Genomic DNA, 16,747 nt, shown 5'->3' with positions numbered 1-16,747 from the left:
GTACCTCGAAAATCTCAATCCCGAAATTCAGAAATATTTGGTACTGGTACCTAAATATTATGTTCGGTACCCATATTTCATACAAAATTAGGAAAATAAAAGTATACCACGTTACCACTCTACCCTCCCGCCATAATAAAGGTGTGGCCAAAACCAAACGTGGAGTTCCAACACAAGAAGCAAGCTAACTTTCAGTCAGTGTCTCCGGGTCATTCTAGTTTTCAATTACCACGCAAATGGCTCTCTTATTACTCCACCACCCAATTCTCTTCCACACCACTTCAATCACCCTCTTTCAGTCCCCCAAATCATCAACCCTCTTCAGCCAACCACTGAAATGGCCGCACCAGAGATATCCGGTGACAGCAGCAGCAGCAGCAAAGAAAAAGAAGATGATGCTCTTGTTGATGAGGACAGAGGGAGAGTTGACATGGTTGCTTATGACTGGACTCAGGAATGGTACCCGTTGTATTTAACCAAGGATGTACCCGACGATGCGCCTTTGGGTTTAACCGTTTTTCATAAACAAGTCGTCTTGTATCGCGATGGTAACGGTGACCTTCGATGTTACGAGGACCGCTGCCCTCACAGGTAATCTTGAAACGACTTAAAAGAAAGTTTTACTTTAATTTATTAATTAATTAGTATTTTGTATGTTAGTTATCTAGTTTAATAATAGATGGTTTAGGGATAAAAGATTATAATAAAAAGAAAATAGTCGATCTTGGTTTAGATCAAATCCTCTGTTCGTGTTACAATTCGATTATATAGACTTTGTGTTTAGGGTCGAAGTCTGCTTGTGTGATCAAATCTAGATATGCAATTAACTAGTGTTCACTTGTTGCAACATAACTGATTATTAGATGTTAAGAATTAAAGCATGCACTTATAAAAATGAGTATAACAACTTCAAGCACCGGTGAAGAAACACTAAGTGAACCCTGGACAGATTATAGATAATCTGGGGGTTAAGTAATGTTTCCCACGGATGAGATCTAGCTGAGAAGGCTGTTCTTCAGGAGACCTGCAAAACAAACACCGTAAGCTCGTCACTGAGAAGGGGGGGGGTTCCTCCTTGTGACCACCCTCCGGCGTGAGAATCAGACTAGATTGCTCTGAATATAAGTGTATATTAAGAGATTGCTAGATAACTGGATAGCAGATGATCTTACCATTCCAAGATGTTGGAGTATTTATAGCCGAAGGTAGGTTTCCTAGAAGGTACAGCCGGCTGAATAGTATTCCTGTTCTACCAACAGTGGATTATGCACAGGCCATACTGGTTGGTGGATAGGTTACGGCCAACAGTAACAAAGTCGGCTGCACTATTCCACCAACTGTAGATTATGCACGTCCCACCTACTGTGGATTATACGCAGGCCATGCTGGTTGGTGAGTAGGTTACGGCCAACAGTAACACTATTCCACCAACTGTAGGCTGCGCACGCCCCGCAGTAAGGGTTGGTGAGTAGGCAGCGGCTAATAGTGACAAAACAGTACTAGAGGGTGCTCCTCGTACTGTTGTCGGTGAGCTGTCACCCTATGATTGGCTCATGGGCTGTTCTGGTCAGATTGTCTGTCCTATCCATACCTTGGTAGGTTACAGAAGATCTTTCAGAATCATAGACTGGCTCATTTTGGCGGGATTGTTCCCGTCTTGCTCATTCCTTCATGTGACTACTGAAGTATCTATTGTCTTGTGCGTGTAGCCCTGCTGTCTGCGGGTAGCCTTCCCTGATGGTTTGTATCCGCAACTGCGGGAACAGGCGGGGTACTTCATTGGGAGGCTTTCCCTGCGTGTACAGCTTGCGTACTGCGCGTAAGGTTCTCTGAGCATGGTGGGTCCTGCGGGAGCAGATGGCCTTTGCGCAGACGTCCCTGTTCAAGGTGAGTCTTGCGGGACCAACTGGGCTCTGCTGGGACCTACCTCTTCAAGTCCCCCCAGTCCAATGTTCTTCTCATGAATGTTTAATAAGGTGAGGTGAACTTTTGGACTTTAAGCAAGGGGTTTTGAAAAGGGTTTTTAGTTTTAAGGTTCTCCGTGGGGATTCTTCCCGCGGGTTTCCTAATGTCACTTGCAAAAATTCCCGATTTTTTTGCTTGATCTTTGGGTATGATGCGGGTAGGTATGTAACCTTCTCGCAAGTCAGGAGCGTTGAGTCTCACTTGTGTGGATTCTCCTTGAGGTTTTAGTGGTTTTGAACATAGTGATCAATTATGTTTAAACCACCAATTCCATCCTGGAGCCTCAAACAATGTAGTTCTCGACGTTCCCGCTATGCGGGGATGTTATTTCCGTTTCCGCAAGCATTGCCCAGAAGATCCTTCTTGGTTTCAATTCCCTGCGGAGCGCTAGGTATGTGAAGGGTTTTGCCTTAACACTGTACCCGCGCTCGTCTTACGGTTACTTTACTTTCAAGGTATCCCTGGCGTCAATTCCCTGCGGGTGCTAGGTATGTGAAGGGTTTTGCCTTAACACTGTACCCGCACCCGTCTTATAGTTACTTTGTTGCCGGGGTATTCTTGGCTTCAATTTCCTGCGGGTGCTAGGTATGTGAAGGGTTTTGCCTTAACACTGTACCCGCATCCGTCTTATGGTTACTTGGTTGCCAAGGTAAGGGGTATTTTCCCGCTTACTTTTGAATCTTTTTGAATTTTGAATTTTGAAATTCGAAAGGTTGGTGAGGATAAGAACAGTCCAAACATCTGAAGCGTCGTGCGACGGTTTCTTCTGACTGTGTCAGGACGTGCAGGAAGTTATGGTGACGTGACAGTACATGGTCATTCCAGACGCTTTTTCAGGCGCGTGGGCGCGATTTTTCGGGCGCGTGGCCGCGAAATTTCTGGCACGCGTCCTTTTTACAGCTGTTGTTTGCTTGCTTTTTGCCACCCGTCATAGTTTCATTGCACCCTCGATTTCTCTCTCCTCCGCATTAAATTCACCGCATTAATTGCGATTAGTATATAAAGGGGGAGAGGGTCCTTTTTAATTCACACCTTCACCCTTCTCTTCTTCTTAGCGATTTCCGGCAAATACTCCCCTTTTCAGGCAAGCATTTTCCCGAAATCGCTTTCTTTCTGCAAGATGTCTTCACATGATCTCGAGTCTACCACCGATGACAGGAGTACTGCTGGTGAGTGCCAGTGTGCTCTGCCCGGCGATCAGTACCGGTATGTTGTTAGGAAGTTCATGCTCGATCCTTTCGAGCCTGAGTTTCCTGAACCCCATCAGACCGTGTACGATGCCCCCAGAGGCAAGATCGGGGTTTATGCAGCATTCTTTGTCTATGGGAATCTTAGGTTCCCATTGACAAAGTTTGTTTACCGTGTCCTTGAGAGGCACGGTGTTCATCTGACCGAGTTGCACCCCATGGCGATCGCCAAGATTCGCCATTTCGAGTGGGTGTGCCGGATTCTGGGCATTGAGCCCTATGTGGACCGCCTGATGACCTTCTATACTTGGAGGTGCATCCAGGGGTGGTACACCCTGACAACCCGGATCAAAGGTTTGAAGATTTGCGCGACCGAGCGCAGTCTCCGATCGTGGAAGCGGGAGTTCTTCTACATTTCTGCCCGCGCCATCCCCATTGCCATGAAGTTTAAAAATGGCCAAGCAATTCCGAGCCACCACGCCACCAACTACCAGGAGGCGGAATGGTTTGCAAAGATATCCCGGGTCCAATCTCCGGTTTACCGGTTTGCGGAGTCCGGGATGGTGATGCTGGGGATGAGCCGGGTATGGAAGGATGCGTCTCAGGTTCCCATCCTTCTCGAATACGGTTTGAACTCTACTCCTTATGGTATGTCTTGTCTTTCTTGCTGATATGAGTTTGTCTTCTAACTGTTTCTTTTCTTTCAGAGGGGAACAATTTGGAGTCGCTCCTGTACCCGCGGGAAGCTGACGATCCTGTGCTGGTGGGTACTCGTGCTCTTGACGAGAACGAGTTGCCCATCCTGGAGCAAACAGCGGATCGGTTTGTGGAGGTCTATCCGCTGGGCCACGAGATCCTGAGCCACCGGCGGCCAGGTAAGGCGTTATTCTCTCCTCCACCCCTCAGTGCTGTACCCGCTGCTGGAATTCCTTACATCCTGTCTTCTTCTGAGGAATCCGCAGATGGTCCTCCGTTAGTGCGGAAGAAGAGGGCTGCCGGCGGGAAAGGGAAGGAGAAGGCGGCCTCCACAGCCGATCCAGTGCTCCTATCTGACACTGAGTCAGATAGTGAAGAGGTGGCGGGGAACCCCGGTGGTGAGAAGACCACTGTTTCGGAGGCTACGACTGTTACCTCCGGAGAACCAATGACGACGACGGTGACCGGCATCAAGAGACCGGCTCCATCGGGTTCGTCCCCGCCCGTCCGTACGTTCAAGCTCAAGAAAACCCGTAAGTACAACTCTCTTAGCTTTTATCTTCGTAGTTTAATCTTCAAGTCTTTTTAACACTTTTCTTCTTTACGCAGGTGTGGATGTTGGCGCATTCCAGGGTGAGGGGCCGAGTACTACCTCTCCGCCAATGACGGTAGGCTTGGTCAGCCTACCTGAGGCGTCGACCCAGGCGCCTGCGCCTGCTTCCGCTGGTTCAGTTGCTCATTCTGAGCCGACTGTTCCAGCCGAGATGACGTCACCGCCGGCTGTGAGTGCGATTTTTACAGCATCCTTCACAGAGCCGGCGGTTACTTTTGCCGCGGATTCTGCGGCAGCGACCGCGGCGGCGACCACGGCGGCTGCTACCATGCCCCCGGCAACGACGGCCGGTCCCTCAGGTACGCGTGGGGCTTCTCGCATCTTTCCGCCACCTTCCCATCCGCCTGACCTCTTAGATGGATTTCCATTGGGTTCAGGTGATGGGTTCGGCGGCTATCGGCCTGTAATTGACCCTACAGGTGCGTAGGGTTCCTTTGGCCCTTTTTCACTTATATATTTTATCATCTTTTCCTAACTGCTTTTTGTTTTCTGCAGTTTCGGATTCCAATGAAGTGTATGTTCCGCAATGGAACATACGCCGAGGAACAACCCTTCGTACCCCTGTGGAGTGCGTGGAATGGGCTCGCCACGCTGCTCCCCATGGTGCGTTGGGGGAAGCCATGGCTAGCTACCAGGAGGGTAGGCTAACCAACGAGCTTCGAGTTCTCCAAGCCCGGATGCAGCCGCGCGTCGAGCTGCTTTGTCGTGAAAACGACAAGTTGAAAGCAGCTCGCGCCAAGGAAGTATCCCAAGCGCGGGCTCTTCGGGAGGAGAACCAAAAGCTGTCCGCAGCTGCAGCGGAGAAGGAGAAGGCCTTCAAGGCCCTCGAGGTTGAGGTTCAAGCGCGACTCGAGGCCCGCTCCAAGGCTGCCCAAGCTGTTAACGAACAGCTTCGGCTGGCTAAGGAGACTGCGAGGAACGCAACCGAGAGGGCCACCAAGGCTGAAGGCGTTGCTGAGCCTTTGCGTGTGGAGAATGAGGAGCTCAAGGCCAAATTAGAGGCTCTCCAACGTGCTCATGATGCCTTGGCGATGGAAGATGCCAAGAAGCTCCAGGAGATCTTGGACCAGAGGGGCGTGCTTGACCATACCGAGCGGAAGCTTAAGGGCGTCGAAGAGGCTGCCGCAAAGGAAGTTCTACTTGCCAATCTTAACAAAAGCGAAGCCGAACGCGCCTGCACCCAAGCTCAAGCCGCCCTTAAAGAAGCTCTGGTTGCCAAGGAATGGCTTCTTCGAGAAGCGTTGTCTCAGGTATGTCTATCTTCATGTCTTCACGCGCTTTTCTTTGTAGATAGGGTGCTGACACTTGTATATTTTCTTATGTAGGTTGTGCATCGGGTCTTCTCAGAGACATCCTACGACGATGCAATGAGCGCAGCCCTCAACGCTTCTCACGAGGATGGGGAACGGGTCGGCTTCCTGCTTGGTCTAGGGTTTGTTGAGAAAGGCGTCCCTCCATCCAACTTCCCTTTGTACAATGTAGATACCGAAGCCATATATGACCAAGCAGTAAATCAATACACCGCCTTCCCGCATCCGGTGGTGGAGAAGGTGAATGAAATTGCTGCTGCTGATGACGGGCTACCTATCCTTAAGGCTTACCTTGAACAGCCACGCTCTACTGACGGCGCTGGTCCAAGTGGAAGTGGCCCTGAAGCCTGATCCTGAAGATCCTTTCCCGCTACTAGGATAGATTTAGTTTGTATAGATTTACTTTCTTGTAGGCGGGTAGTTACCCGGCCATTCTTGTAACGAATATTTATGAAATGTAAATCTTTGCGCGGCTAAGACCGCTTGATTCATTGGATTCCTTGCTTTATAAACGTTATGACTTACATACTTAAGTTTAAATTAGCAATTTTCCAAGTGTTTAGAATAAGTTAACCTTTGAACGTGGTAGATAGGTGTGAAGTTTTGCTTCCTCTTCCGTGATTGTGCGGGTAGGACCGTCACTTGCACGTAGTAGGATGGCTAAACTTTACCATCTGACCTGCGTGTAGGTTTACCTTATTTGAGGATAAGTTAACCTTTGAACGTGGTAGATAATAGGTGTGAAGTTTTGCTTCCTCTTTCGTGATTGTGCGTGTATGACCGTCACTTGCACTTAGTAGGATGGCTAAATTTTACCCATATCTGACCTGCGTGTAGGTTTTCCTCACCTTTTTTTTTTTTTTTTTTTTTTTAGGATAACCTTTGAACGTTGTAGATGATAGGTTGAAGTTTTGCTTCCTTGTTCGTGATTGTGCGGGTAAGACCGTCACTTGCACTTACAAAGATGGCTTAACTTTACTTACATCATACCTGCGTGTAGGTTTCCCTTATTTTTAACGTTGTGTTTATGCGGGTTTTGCCGCCTTCCACACGTAACGACTTACTTCTCCCCGTTTATGCGGTAAATACCGGCACCAATGGGAAGTTCATAAGTATAAAGGTAAACACATTATGAAAGGAGAATCATTTCCATTAGAAGTGGCTCTAGGCCTTTTCTTTACAAGTTTTGGAATTGATCTACATATAACATTTGCGTAATTGAGCTCCATTCCATGTTCTTGGGATGGGAGTGCCATCGAGCCTTTCGAGCCGGTATGCGCCCTTTCCCAGGACTTCTTTGATAATGTATGGCCCTTCCCAGACCGGGGCCAGCTTTCCCGGGCGCTCTTGGTTTGAAGCCTCGTTGTTACGCAGTATGTAGTCTCCTATCTTGAAGTTGCAGAATTTTACCCGCGTGTTGTAGTACTTTTGCATTTGTCGTTTGTAGTTCTCTTCACGCACTGCGGCTAAGTCTCTGCGTTCCTCGGTTAGCATAAGATCCAACCGTCTTTCCGCATCATTGTCTTCTGGCTGAATCAAGACCCTTGGCGAGGGTAGACCAATTTCGACCGGGACCATGGCTTCAGTGCCATAAGTGAGGCTGAACGGGGTTTCTCCCGTACTGGCCTTCTTCAGCGTTCTGTTTGCCCAAAGGACGTGCGGAAGCTCGTCCACCCAGCCGGATCTGTGTTCCGATAGCCTCTTCTTGATGCCTTCGACGATGCTCTTATTTGCTCTTTCCACCTCACCATTACCTTGCGGGTGTGCCACTGAGGTAAAGGTGTGGGTGATTTGAAGTTCTTTTAGCCACTGTTGTAGCTTCTTGTCGGCAAAGTTGGTGCCGTTATCGCTCACCAAATTCTGTGGAAGTCCAAAACGACAAATAATAAATTCCCAAATAAATTTTTTGATATGTTTCGCAGTTGTTTGGGCTAAAGGTTTTGCTTCTATCCACTTGGTGAAGTAGTCGATGGCTACCACTAGGAACTGAACATTTCCTGCTGCTGTAGGAAATGGGCCTGTCACATCGATGGCCCACTTCTGAAATGGCCATGAAGAAGTGACTGGAACAAGTTCATTCCTCGGGCGGTGCGTGTTGGGTGCGTAAAGCTAGCAAGACCTGCATTTTCTGATGTATGCCAGTGCATCCGTATGCATCCCCGGCCAAAAGTATCCCGCGTTGTTTAGCTTGGCTACAACAGCGCGAGGACCTGCGTGTACTCCACAGATGCCTTCGTGTACTTCCCTTAGGAGGTAGTCAGCATCTTGGTTGTCCACGCATCTCAAGAGTGGGCCAAGAAAGTTACGTCTGTAAAGGATGTCGTTGACGAGCTGATAATTCAGTGCTTTACAGCGTAGTTTTCTTGCCTGTGTTTTTGACTCTGGTAGTGTTCCTGCTGCAAGGTAATTTATTATTGGTGTCATCCACGTTTCTGTACCGGTTTGGATGACACAAATTTCCTTGTGCGGGACTGATGGTGCTTCGAGGAGTTCAATGCGGATGTCCTTTCCCAAGTGGGTGAAGGCTAGTGATGCAAGCTTGCTTAACGCATCCGCAGATTTGTTTTCGCTGCGCTTGACGTGTATGACTTTACAATCACTAAAATCACGCATAAGGGTTTTTGCCTGGGCGAGGTACAGGGCCATTGTGTCGTTCACAGTCGTGTACGTCCCATTTATTTGGTTGGCCACCAGCATGGAATCCACGTGGGCTTCCAAGTTTTTCACTCCCATCTTACGCGCAATTCTCAAACCGGCCAAGAATGCTTCATATTCGGCTTCGTTATTCGTACTTGGAAAATCCAACCGAATAGCGTAAGTATATTCTTGGCCTGCTGGGTTGGTTAATTTTAACCCTGCGCCTGAACCCTCGTTACTGGCTGCTCCATCAGTGTAGAGTCGCCAGACATCATTGATGTCCTGTGCTGGGGAGGGTTGAGCCTCCTCCTGGCACTCTTTCTCCCGCGAAGCGGGGACTTCTGCAAAAAAATCGGCCAGGACCTGGCCCTTTATGGCTGGTCTTGGCTTGTACTTAATTGCATATTCTCCCAATTCAATTGCCCATTTGGCTAGACGTCCCGATAATTCGGGTTTGCCTAGAACGTTTGAGAGTTTGAAGTTGGTGAGAATGGTGATTGGGTGTCCCTGGAAATATCGTCTTAACCTGCGTGAAGCGTGTATGAGTGCTAAGACCAATTTTTCGAGGGTACAGTACCGGGTTTCTACGTCTGTTAGTACACGGCTAACATAATAGATTGGCATCTGGATGCCTTTTCGTTCTATTAGCAGGACTGCCCCGGTTGCTCTATCTGTTGCGGAAAGGTATAGGATTAACTCTTCTCCCGCTTGTGGTGCTGTAAGTGTTGGGAGTTCGATCAGGCGTGACCGAATCTCCTGAAAAGCTGCTTCCGCTTCTGGTGTCCAGCGGAAGTGCGTTTTCTTTAAGCAGTTTCTCAATGTTGACACGAAAGGAAACGACTTATCCGCATGGTTTGCCAAAAAGCGATTAAGTGCGACTAGTCGTCCATTCAGTGTCTGAGCCTGTTTGATGGTGGTAGGTGATTCCATTTTCATAATGGCTTCGACCTTTTCAGGGTTCGCTCTGAAGCCATCTTTAGTAACAATGACTCCCAAGAACTTCCCTTCTTCCATACCAAATGAACACTTGCTCGGGTTGAGCTTCATGTTTATCTTTCTGAGCGTGTTGAAAGTTTCTTCAATGTCTTTTAACATCGCTTCTGGCTCGGGGCTTTTGATGACCAAATCATCCATATAGACTTCCAAGTTTCTCCCGATTTGGGCATGAAACTCTTTGTCCATCAGTCGTTGGTACGTGGACCCTGCATTCTTAAGTCCGAATGGCATCATTTTATAACAAAATGTACCATCGGGCGTCCGAAATGCGGTTTTGTCCTGATCATCTACGGCCATGTGGATTTGATGGTACCCCTTATACGCATCCAAGAAGCATTTAAGGCGAAATGGTACCAACGAATCAACCTTAAGATCAATTTCTGGTAACGGATAACAATCTTTGGGGCATGCTTTGTTCAAATCTTTGAAATCTATGCACATGCGCCATTGTTTGTCATTCTTCGGTACCATTACGGGATTTGCAACCCATGTTTGATATCTGCTAACGCGTACGATGCCTGCGTCAAGGAATTCCTTGACTTGGGTTCTACACGCGTTAGTTTGTTCAGGCCCCATTACTCTGCGCTTTTGTACGACTGGCGTAACAGCCGGATCGCACTTGAGCTTATGCTCCGCCTTACTTCGGGGTACACCAGTCATGTCAGCTGGTGCCCACGCAAAGATGTCAGCGTTTTTCTGCAGTAAGCGTTTGAGTAGGGTGCGGGTGGGATCAACGATTGTTGGTCCAATGGTAACGGCCTGGTCGGGGTATTTGCCATTGAAGGCCCATTTTTCCGGTTCGGTGATGGTTGGTTTAGCCTTTTTCGGTTTGGGTTTAGATGAGACAGATGCGATGCATACCTGGGGAATGCCAGTGATCATCGCTACACCCTCAGCTGTTGGCCATCCCATCATGCCGTGGACTGAAGATACCACGGCGTTGAATCTTGCCATCCCGTCTCTTCCGAATAGGATGTCGTACGTGTGGTGTGGCTTTTTCATCACGACAAAATCCACGTCTTCTGTGCGTGAATGATTCCCATCAGTAAGAGTAACGGGGAAAGATAGGATACCCAGGGGGGTTTCTGTACTGCCGTCAAACCCTTCCATTGAAGCGTAGACCGTTTCCAAGCGTTCTTTGTCTTCATCATCCAGCTTATCAAAGAACTGCCTGTACATCACTGTCGACGAAGCGCCGTTGTCAGCAAGAGTGCGGGAAGTGATGTAATGCCCCAGCTGGCTTCTGATGACGATGGGGCCTTCTTTGCTGGGGCCTCCTGGCACTCGCGGGAAGCGCACCTCAGCTTCCTTCCACGCGCATGGTTCTGTCACTCGTCTTTTTCTTCCTCTGACCTTGCCATGAACCATGTTGATGCTGATGTCGACGGGCTTTCGTCCGTTACCTCTGTACCGGTTGTCATTCCTTCCTCCCTTCCTGATTGATGCCACGAGATGTGCAAGTCTTCCATCCTTGACAAATGTCTCAATAATATCCTTCAAGGATGTGCACTCTTCAGTACCATGACCCTTTGTCCCGTGGAAATCACAGGATTTGCTTTGATCCGCATTAGGTTTCTGCCGGATCAATGGGGCTTTTGGCCATGGCAATTTTTCCGTGGCAAATATCTCTGTGACGCTCTTCGTGAGTGGCGTCCACCGGTGTTTTCGGTTTGAAGGGTGTGTGTTGTCCCTTCCGCCAACAAGAGGGCGAGAGCTGGATGAGGTGTCAAAGTTTACCCTTGACTGCCAAATACCTAGTCTCCTCTTTTTGTTCTGCCGGGCGATCCGGACATTGTTTTCTCTTGTCCTCTGCGTGTAGAGGTGTGTACTCTGGGGAAGATCCCTTCCCAGTTGCTTTTCCGTCTCGGCAAAGCGCTTTGCCGCCGTCATGATGGCATCCCATGTTGATGGCATGCCATCCTTACCCGTCAATGTGCGGATAAGTTCTGGGTATTCGGCGCCTTGGATGAAGGCGGCGCGAACCAGATCCTCACTTATGTTGCCGAGACTTAGCTTTTTGGAGTTGAAGCGAGTGATGAAGTCTAGTAAAGATTCATCCTCCTCTCTCACGCAGTTGAGGATCGTCCACTGCTCTTCAGTGTACTTCCTCTGTTGGCTGAAGTGCTGGCTGAAATTGTTCTGAAAGTCCGCCCAGTCATATATGTGGTGGATCGGTAAACGATCGAACCATGCCCTGGCCGCTCCGACCAGAGTCATCTGGAACATGTAGCACCACGTGGGTTCCGTCCAGTTGCTGACGGTAGCCCCCGCAATGAACCTGTTCAAATGGTCGTCTGGGTCGGATAGACCATCATAAGTGCCAATGTTGGACATTTGTTTGGCACTTCTCGGGGCGATTGCTTCCGCAATGTCCCTTGCGAATTTTGACTTTCCTGCATTTGTAGCAGTTGGTCTAAAGGTTTTGGAGAAGTCACGCGGGTTTCTCTCCGCGATTGGTTTAAAAGCTTCCCCAAAATTCCTTTTTGGTTGGACATCCGTTTCCTTACGCTTCCCTTTCGCCTTATGGCGAGGGTTTGCGTCGGTATCGGACTCCAACTCGTCGTCTGAGTACTCGCAGTCACTGCTCATATTGAGGTGTTGGCGAGTACTGGCGAATTCGTCAGCCTGTTGAACTGAACGCAAGCGTTCATCCAATTCGGCTTGGAATTCTCTTTGCCGTGCTTCGGCCCACGCCTTCACTTGATCTAGTGTTTGGCGAGGGACCTTCGTTCGTTTTTCCAGCTGGGTATCGGTGAACCCCAGTGGAATATTTACTGCACTTGCCCCGGCTTGGGTAGTCGGGGTAGTGTTCGTAAGGATTGTATAACCGCCGGTGTTCCCCCCAGTTGCTGGGGTTGTTACCGGGGTTTCTTGGTCGGTTACTGGCCTTTGGACCGGAGTAACGTTAACCATTTCTTCAGAAATTGTGAAAAAACTAAAATAGTTCTAGCTTTTATGCACGGATGGCGCCAATGAAGAAACACTAAGTGAACCCTGGACAGATTATAGATAATCTGGGGGTTAAGTAATGTTTCCCACTGATGAGATCTAGCTGAGAAGGCTGTTCTTCAGGAGACCTGCAAAACAAACACCGTAAGCTCGTCACTGAGAAGGGGGGGTTCCTCCTTGTGACCACCCTCCGGCGTGAGAATCAGACTAGATTGCTCTGAATATAAGTGTATATTAAGAGATTGCTAGATAACTGGATAGCAGATGATCTTACCATTCCAAGATGTTGGAGTATTTATAGCCGAAGGTAGGTTTCCTAGAAGGTACAGCCGGCTGAATAGTATTCCTGTTCTACCAACAGTGGATTATGCACAGGCCATACTGGTTGGTGGATAGGTTACGGCCAACAGTAACAAAGTCGGCTGCACTATTCCACCAACTGTAGATTATGCACGTCCCACCTACTGTGGATTATACGCAAGCCATGCTGGTTGGTGAGTAGGTTACGGCCAACAGTAACACTATTCCACCAACTGTAGGCTGCGCACGCCCCGCAGTAAGGGTTGGTGAGTAGGCAGCGGCTAATAGTGACAAAACAGTACTAGAGGGTGCTCCTCGTACTGTTGTCGGTGAGCTGTCACCCTATGATTGGCTCATGGGCTGTTCTGGTCAGATTGTCTGTCCTATCCATACCTTGGTAGGTTACAGAAGATCTTTCAGAATCATAGACTGGCTCATTTTGGCGGGATTGTTCCCGTCTTGCTCATTCCTTCATGTGACTACTGAAGTATCTATTGTCTTGTGCGTGTAGCAATGCTGTCTGCGGGTAGCCTTCCCTGATGGTTTGTATCCGCAACTGCGGGAACAGGCGGGGTACTTCATTGGGAGGCTTTCCCTGCGTGTACAGCTTGCGTACTGCGCTTAAGGTTCTCTGAGCATGGTGGGTCCTGCGGGAGCAGATGGCCTTTGCGCAGACGTCCCTGTTCAAGGTGAGTCTTGCGGGACCAACTGGGCTCTGCTGGGACCTACCTCTTCAACCGGATTGGTTTCTATTATTATAATGACGTGCCCAAACACCACAGAGTATCTGCAAGAACGTAGTACGACGTGTCAAATGTTAGATGATCATCTTCGCATGTTTTGTGCTTGAATGCTTGAGTTTACTGGCTAGTATGGACCATATGATGACACTAGGGTCGTGTTTAGATTGACATGTAACCCGTTTAATTAAACAAGTCAACCTGTTTAGTGTAAAAAGTTTATAAGGCTAACCCACTAACCTGTTTAACTTATTAGATATATAAAAGGGTTGCACCTATTCCGATTTGTGAGTTACATGATTTTAAGTGGCCGAGTTAGGATGATATTTTTAACACGGAAAGTTGTATGGGTCATGTTCAAGTTCATTAATTCAACCCAAACTTGTCAACGCACCAACCCGATTAACACATTTGTTACAAGTTGGTTAAAACTCATTTACATCTGTTTGACTCGTTTAGATAAATGAGTTATAATAGTCTCTAAATTTCGAGCTCGGCTCATCATTGGTTTATGAAGATCGAGATCGATATGTGAAGCTTAAACGAGCCAAGCTCTAGTAGGTTGAACGAGTTTGAACTCGGCTCATTTAGCTTACGAGAGATTGAGCTCGGCTTATTCCGGGCTCTGTTATTAAAGCTCGTGCTCGTTTATTTAACAAGCTTATCCTTAGGTTCGGGCTCAGTCTCGTTTAAGCTCGATTCGAGCTTTTAGCAAGCCGATCTCGAGTAGCTAATGAGCAGCTTGGCACGTTTACACACTTGGTTACATGATTTTAGGTGTCCTAGTCAAGGACTCACGGATGATATCTTTAACACGAATAAATATACTATATACGGGTCGTTTTCAGATTTATTAATTTGACCCCCAAACCCAACATGGTCTTACCTAGAGAAAAAAGGCAGACCATATTAGTCTCTTGAAAATGATATTCTGTTGGCACTTGCTAGCAATACATGTCTAAATACATAACAAAGTTACAAAACATGTAATTTACAGACACAGAAATCGTCTGTGTCATCTTGCAATCATCAGTTTGCTTTTAATTTTTTTGTTACAATATCTGTCGTCGTTTATTAAAAACTGATATGATATCTGCCAGTAAGTCCGAAATGCATCAAACAAAAACCAAAATCATCATATAATGTTTTTGCATAAATTGTAATCAGGTTAGCAAAGCTTTCTGAGGGCCAGATTGTTGATGGAAGATTGGAATGTTTGTATCATGGCTGGCAGTTTGAAGGTGAGGGCAAATGTGTCAAGATTCCTCAGGTTGGTTTTCTAATACATATAATCTGTTATGGCATTTTCATGTGTCCCTAATTTACCATTACGTGATGATACACGCATACAGCTTCCTGCAGATGCAAAGATACCTCGATCTGCATGCACCAAAACATATGAAATCAAAGACTCGCAAGGCGTTATTTGGATATGGATGTCACATGAAATCCCACCAAACCCAAACAAAATCCCATGGTTTGAAAACTTTGACCGGCCCGGTTTTAAGGATATTTCAACCATTCACGAGCTTCGTATGACCACTCAATTCTTCTTGAAAACCTAATGGACCCTGCTCACGTCCCGATTTCACACGATAAAACCGACTGGAGTGCCAAACGGGAAGACGCGCGACCGCTAGTTTTCGAAGTCACAGAACGAACTGCTCGTGGTTTTGCGGGCTGGTGGGGCCGGGAATCCGATAAAACCACACTAAACTTTTTAAGATTTGAGGCTCCGTGCAACCTACAAAATAACCGTGAGATCGTGGACAAAGACGGCGTGACAAATTACTTTTCCGGCCTCTTTTTATGCCGACCGACTGGTCAAGGAAAGTCAATGCTGATAGTCCGATTCGGGAACACGAAAAGCTCCTCACCGTTAATAAAGTTACTCCCAAAATGGTACTTCCATCAAAACGCGGGGAAAGTATTCGAACATGATATGGGGTTTTTATCGTCTCAAAACGAGATTTTAATGAAAGAAAAGGTGCCCACAAAAGGACTTTATATAAACTTAAAATCATCCGACACGTGGGTCGCAGAATACCGAAAATGGATGGATAAAGTCGGGCACGGGATGCCTTACCATTTCGGGCACTCGACCATTTCATTGCCAGACGAGCCTGCGGTGGTCGAGCATGCACCTGCGGGTTTGGTTGCGAGTATTGCGGCTTCTTCACCCACAAAGGGCGGAATTGGAATAAAATATGCACCGAATCTTGCTAACAGGTATTTTAGGCATGTGGTTCATTGTAAATATTGCAGGAATGTTGTGAAAACTTTTGAGACATGGAAGAAGAGGTTGTCTGTGGTGGCGGCTTTGTCGTTGGCTTTTGCGATTTTGGTCAATGCGAGGCAGTGGAAGGCGGTGTTGTTGTTTTTGGCGGCTGTGGGTGGTGGAGGAGCTTATGTGTGCTCGACGGTTGTGGATATGAACACGACCAATTTTATAAGGACTCATAGGAGATTGTAGAAAGAGGGGAGTACTGTTTATAAATTTTGTTTATGGGTTTGTTGTATACATTGATCCTGTTGTGTTTGTAATGTATAGTACAGACTACAGACTTGATTTGTTGAGATAGATTTATGAAAGAATTATAGTTGAAGTGTTTGTTGGTTGGTCAATGAGGTTGAATCCATCTGTAACTAACATAACTGTTTCATTTTAAAAACTATAAATAAGTAAATGCTAAATATATTGAAAAAGCTATGCTATTATAGATTATCTTTTTTGGTTACATTTAAAAGTTATAAATGCTATATATGTTGCAATTAGCATATGTTCACCTGGAGTAAATGAGTGTTCTAAGTTATTAATCTTTTTTGGGTGCATTTAAATTTGTTAATCCTTTTTGTAAACACATAAAGTTTGTTGAGTATTAACTAAAAAGTAGTGTATAAATCTTCATTAAGGAGCAAATTAAAAAAAACAATGCATACATATCTTTGGTGGGATTGTAACATGGTTAAGGTGTTAAATAGAAGGTCAAGTTCAAGACTCTCTATAATACAACATTTAGTCGTTTAAAAAAATTAGCATACATAACATATCTTATGTAACTTTCTACCAAATCACCATCTTCATACATTCATTCGACTTTTATTTGAGCATGTTTTATTGAGTAGTTCCCCTCTCATTCACAACTATTGCACTCAAATGATGATGGCGATATGTCAGTTATGATTTTATACTATAAACCCATTATTTCTATTGTCCACAACTGATGTGGATACGCTATGATGTTACAACATGTGTTTATCGTACGACAGTTAATCATGATTTTCATCCCTTTAATATTGTAAATATATCGCTATAGTTCCTAGACTTGTTTTTGTTTATTACCTTAAGTGGTT

The 16,747-nt window shown here is 46.7% G+C and overlaps 1 pseudogene across 1 annotated transcript; it reads left to right on the top strand.

The window, feature by feature from the left end:
• The first annotated feature begins 338 nt into the window (after window positions 1-338).
• Window positions 339-15,891, top strand: LOC143570195 (protein TIC 55, chloroplastic-like; annotated as a pseudogene). The gene is made up of 3 exons (XR_013141883.1): window positions 339-591; window positions 14,561-14,663; window positions 14,746-15,891. The product of XR_013141883.1 is annotated as a protein TIC 55, chloroplastic-like (transcript).
• The last annotated feature ends 856 nt before the right edge of the window (window positions 15,892-16,747 follow it).

Source organism: Bidens hawaiensis, unplaced genomic scaffold, assembly GCF_021521415.1.
Source record: "Bidens hawaiensis isolate Kalapana, Puna unplaced genomic scaffold, B.hawaiensis_p1.1 tig00024845_1, whole genome shotgun sequence".
NCBI lineage: Eukaryota > Viridiplantae > Streptophyta > Magnoliopsida > Asterales > Asteraceae > Bidens > Bidens hawaiensis.
The sequence above is the reverse complement of the archived record's forward strand: the minus strand, read 5'-3'. Positions and strand labels throughout refer to the sequence as shown.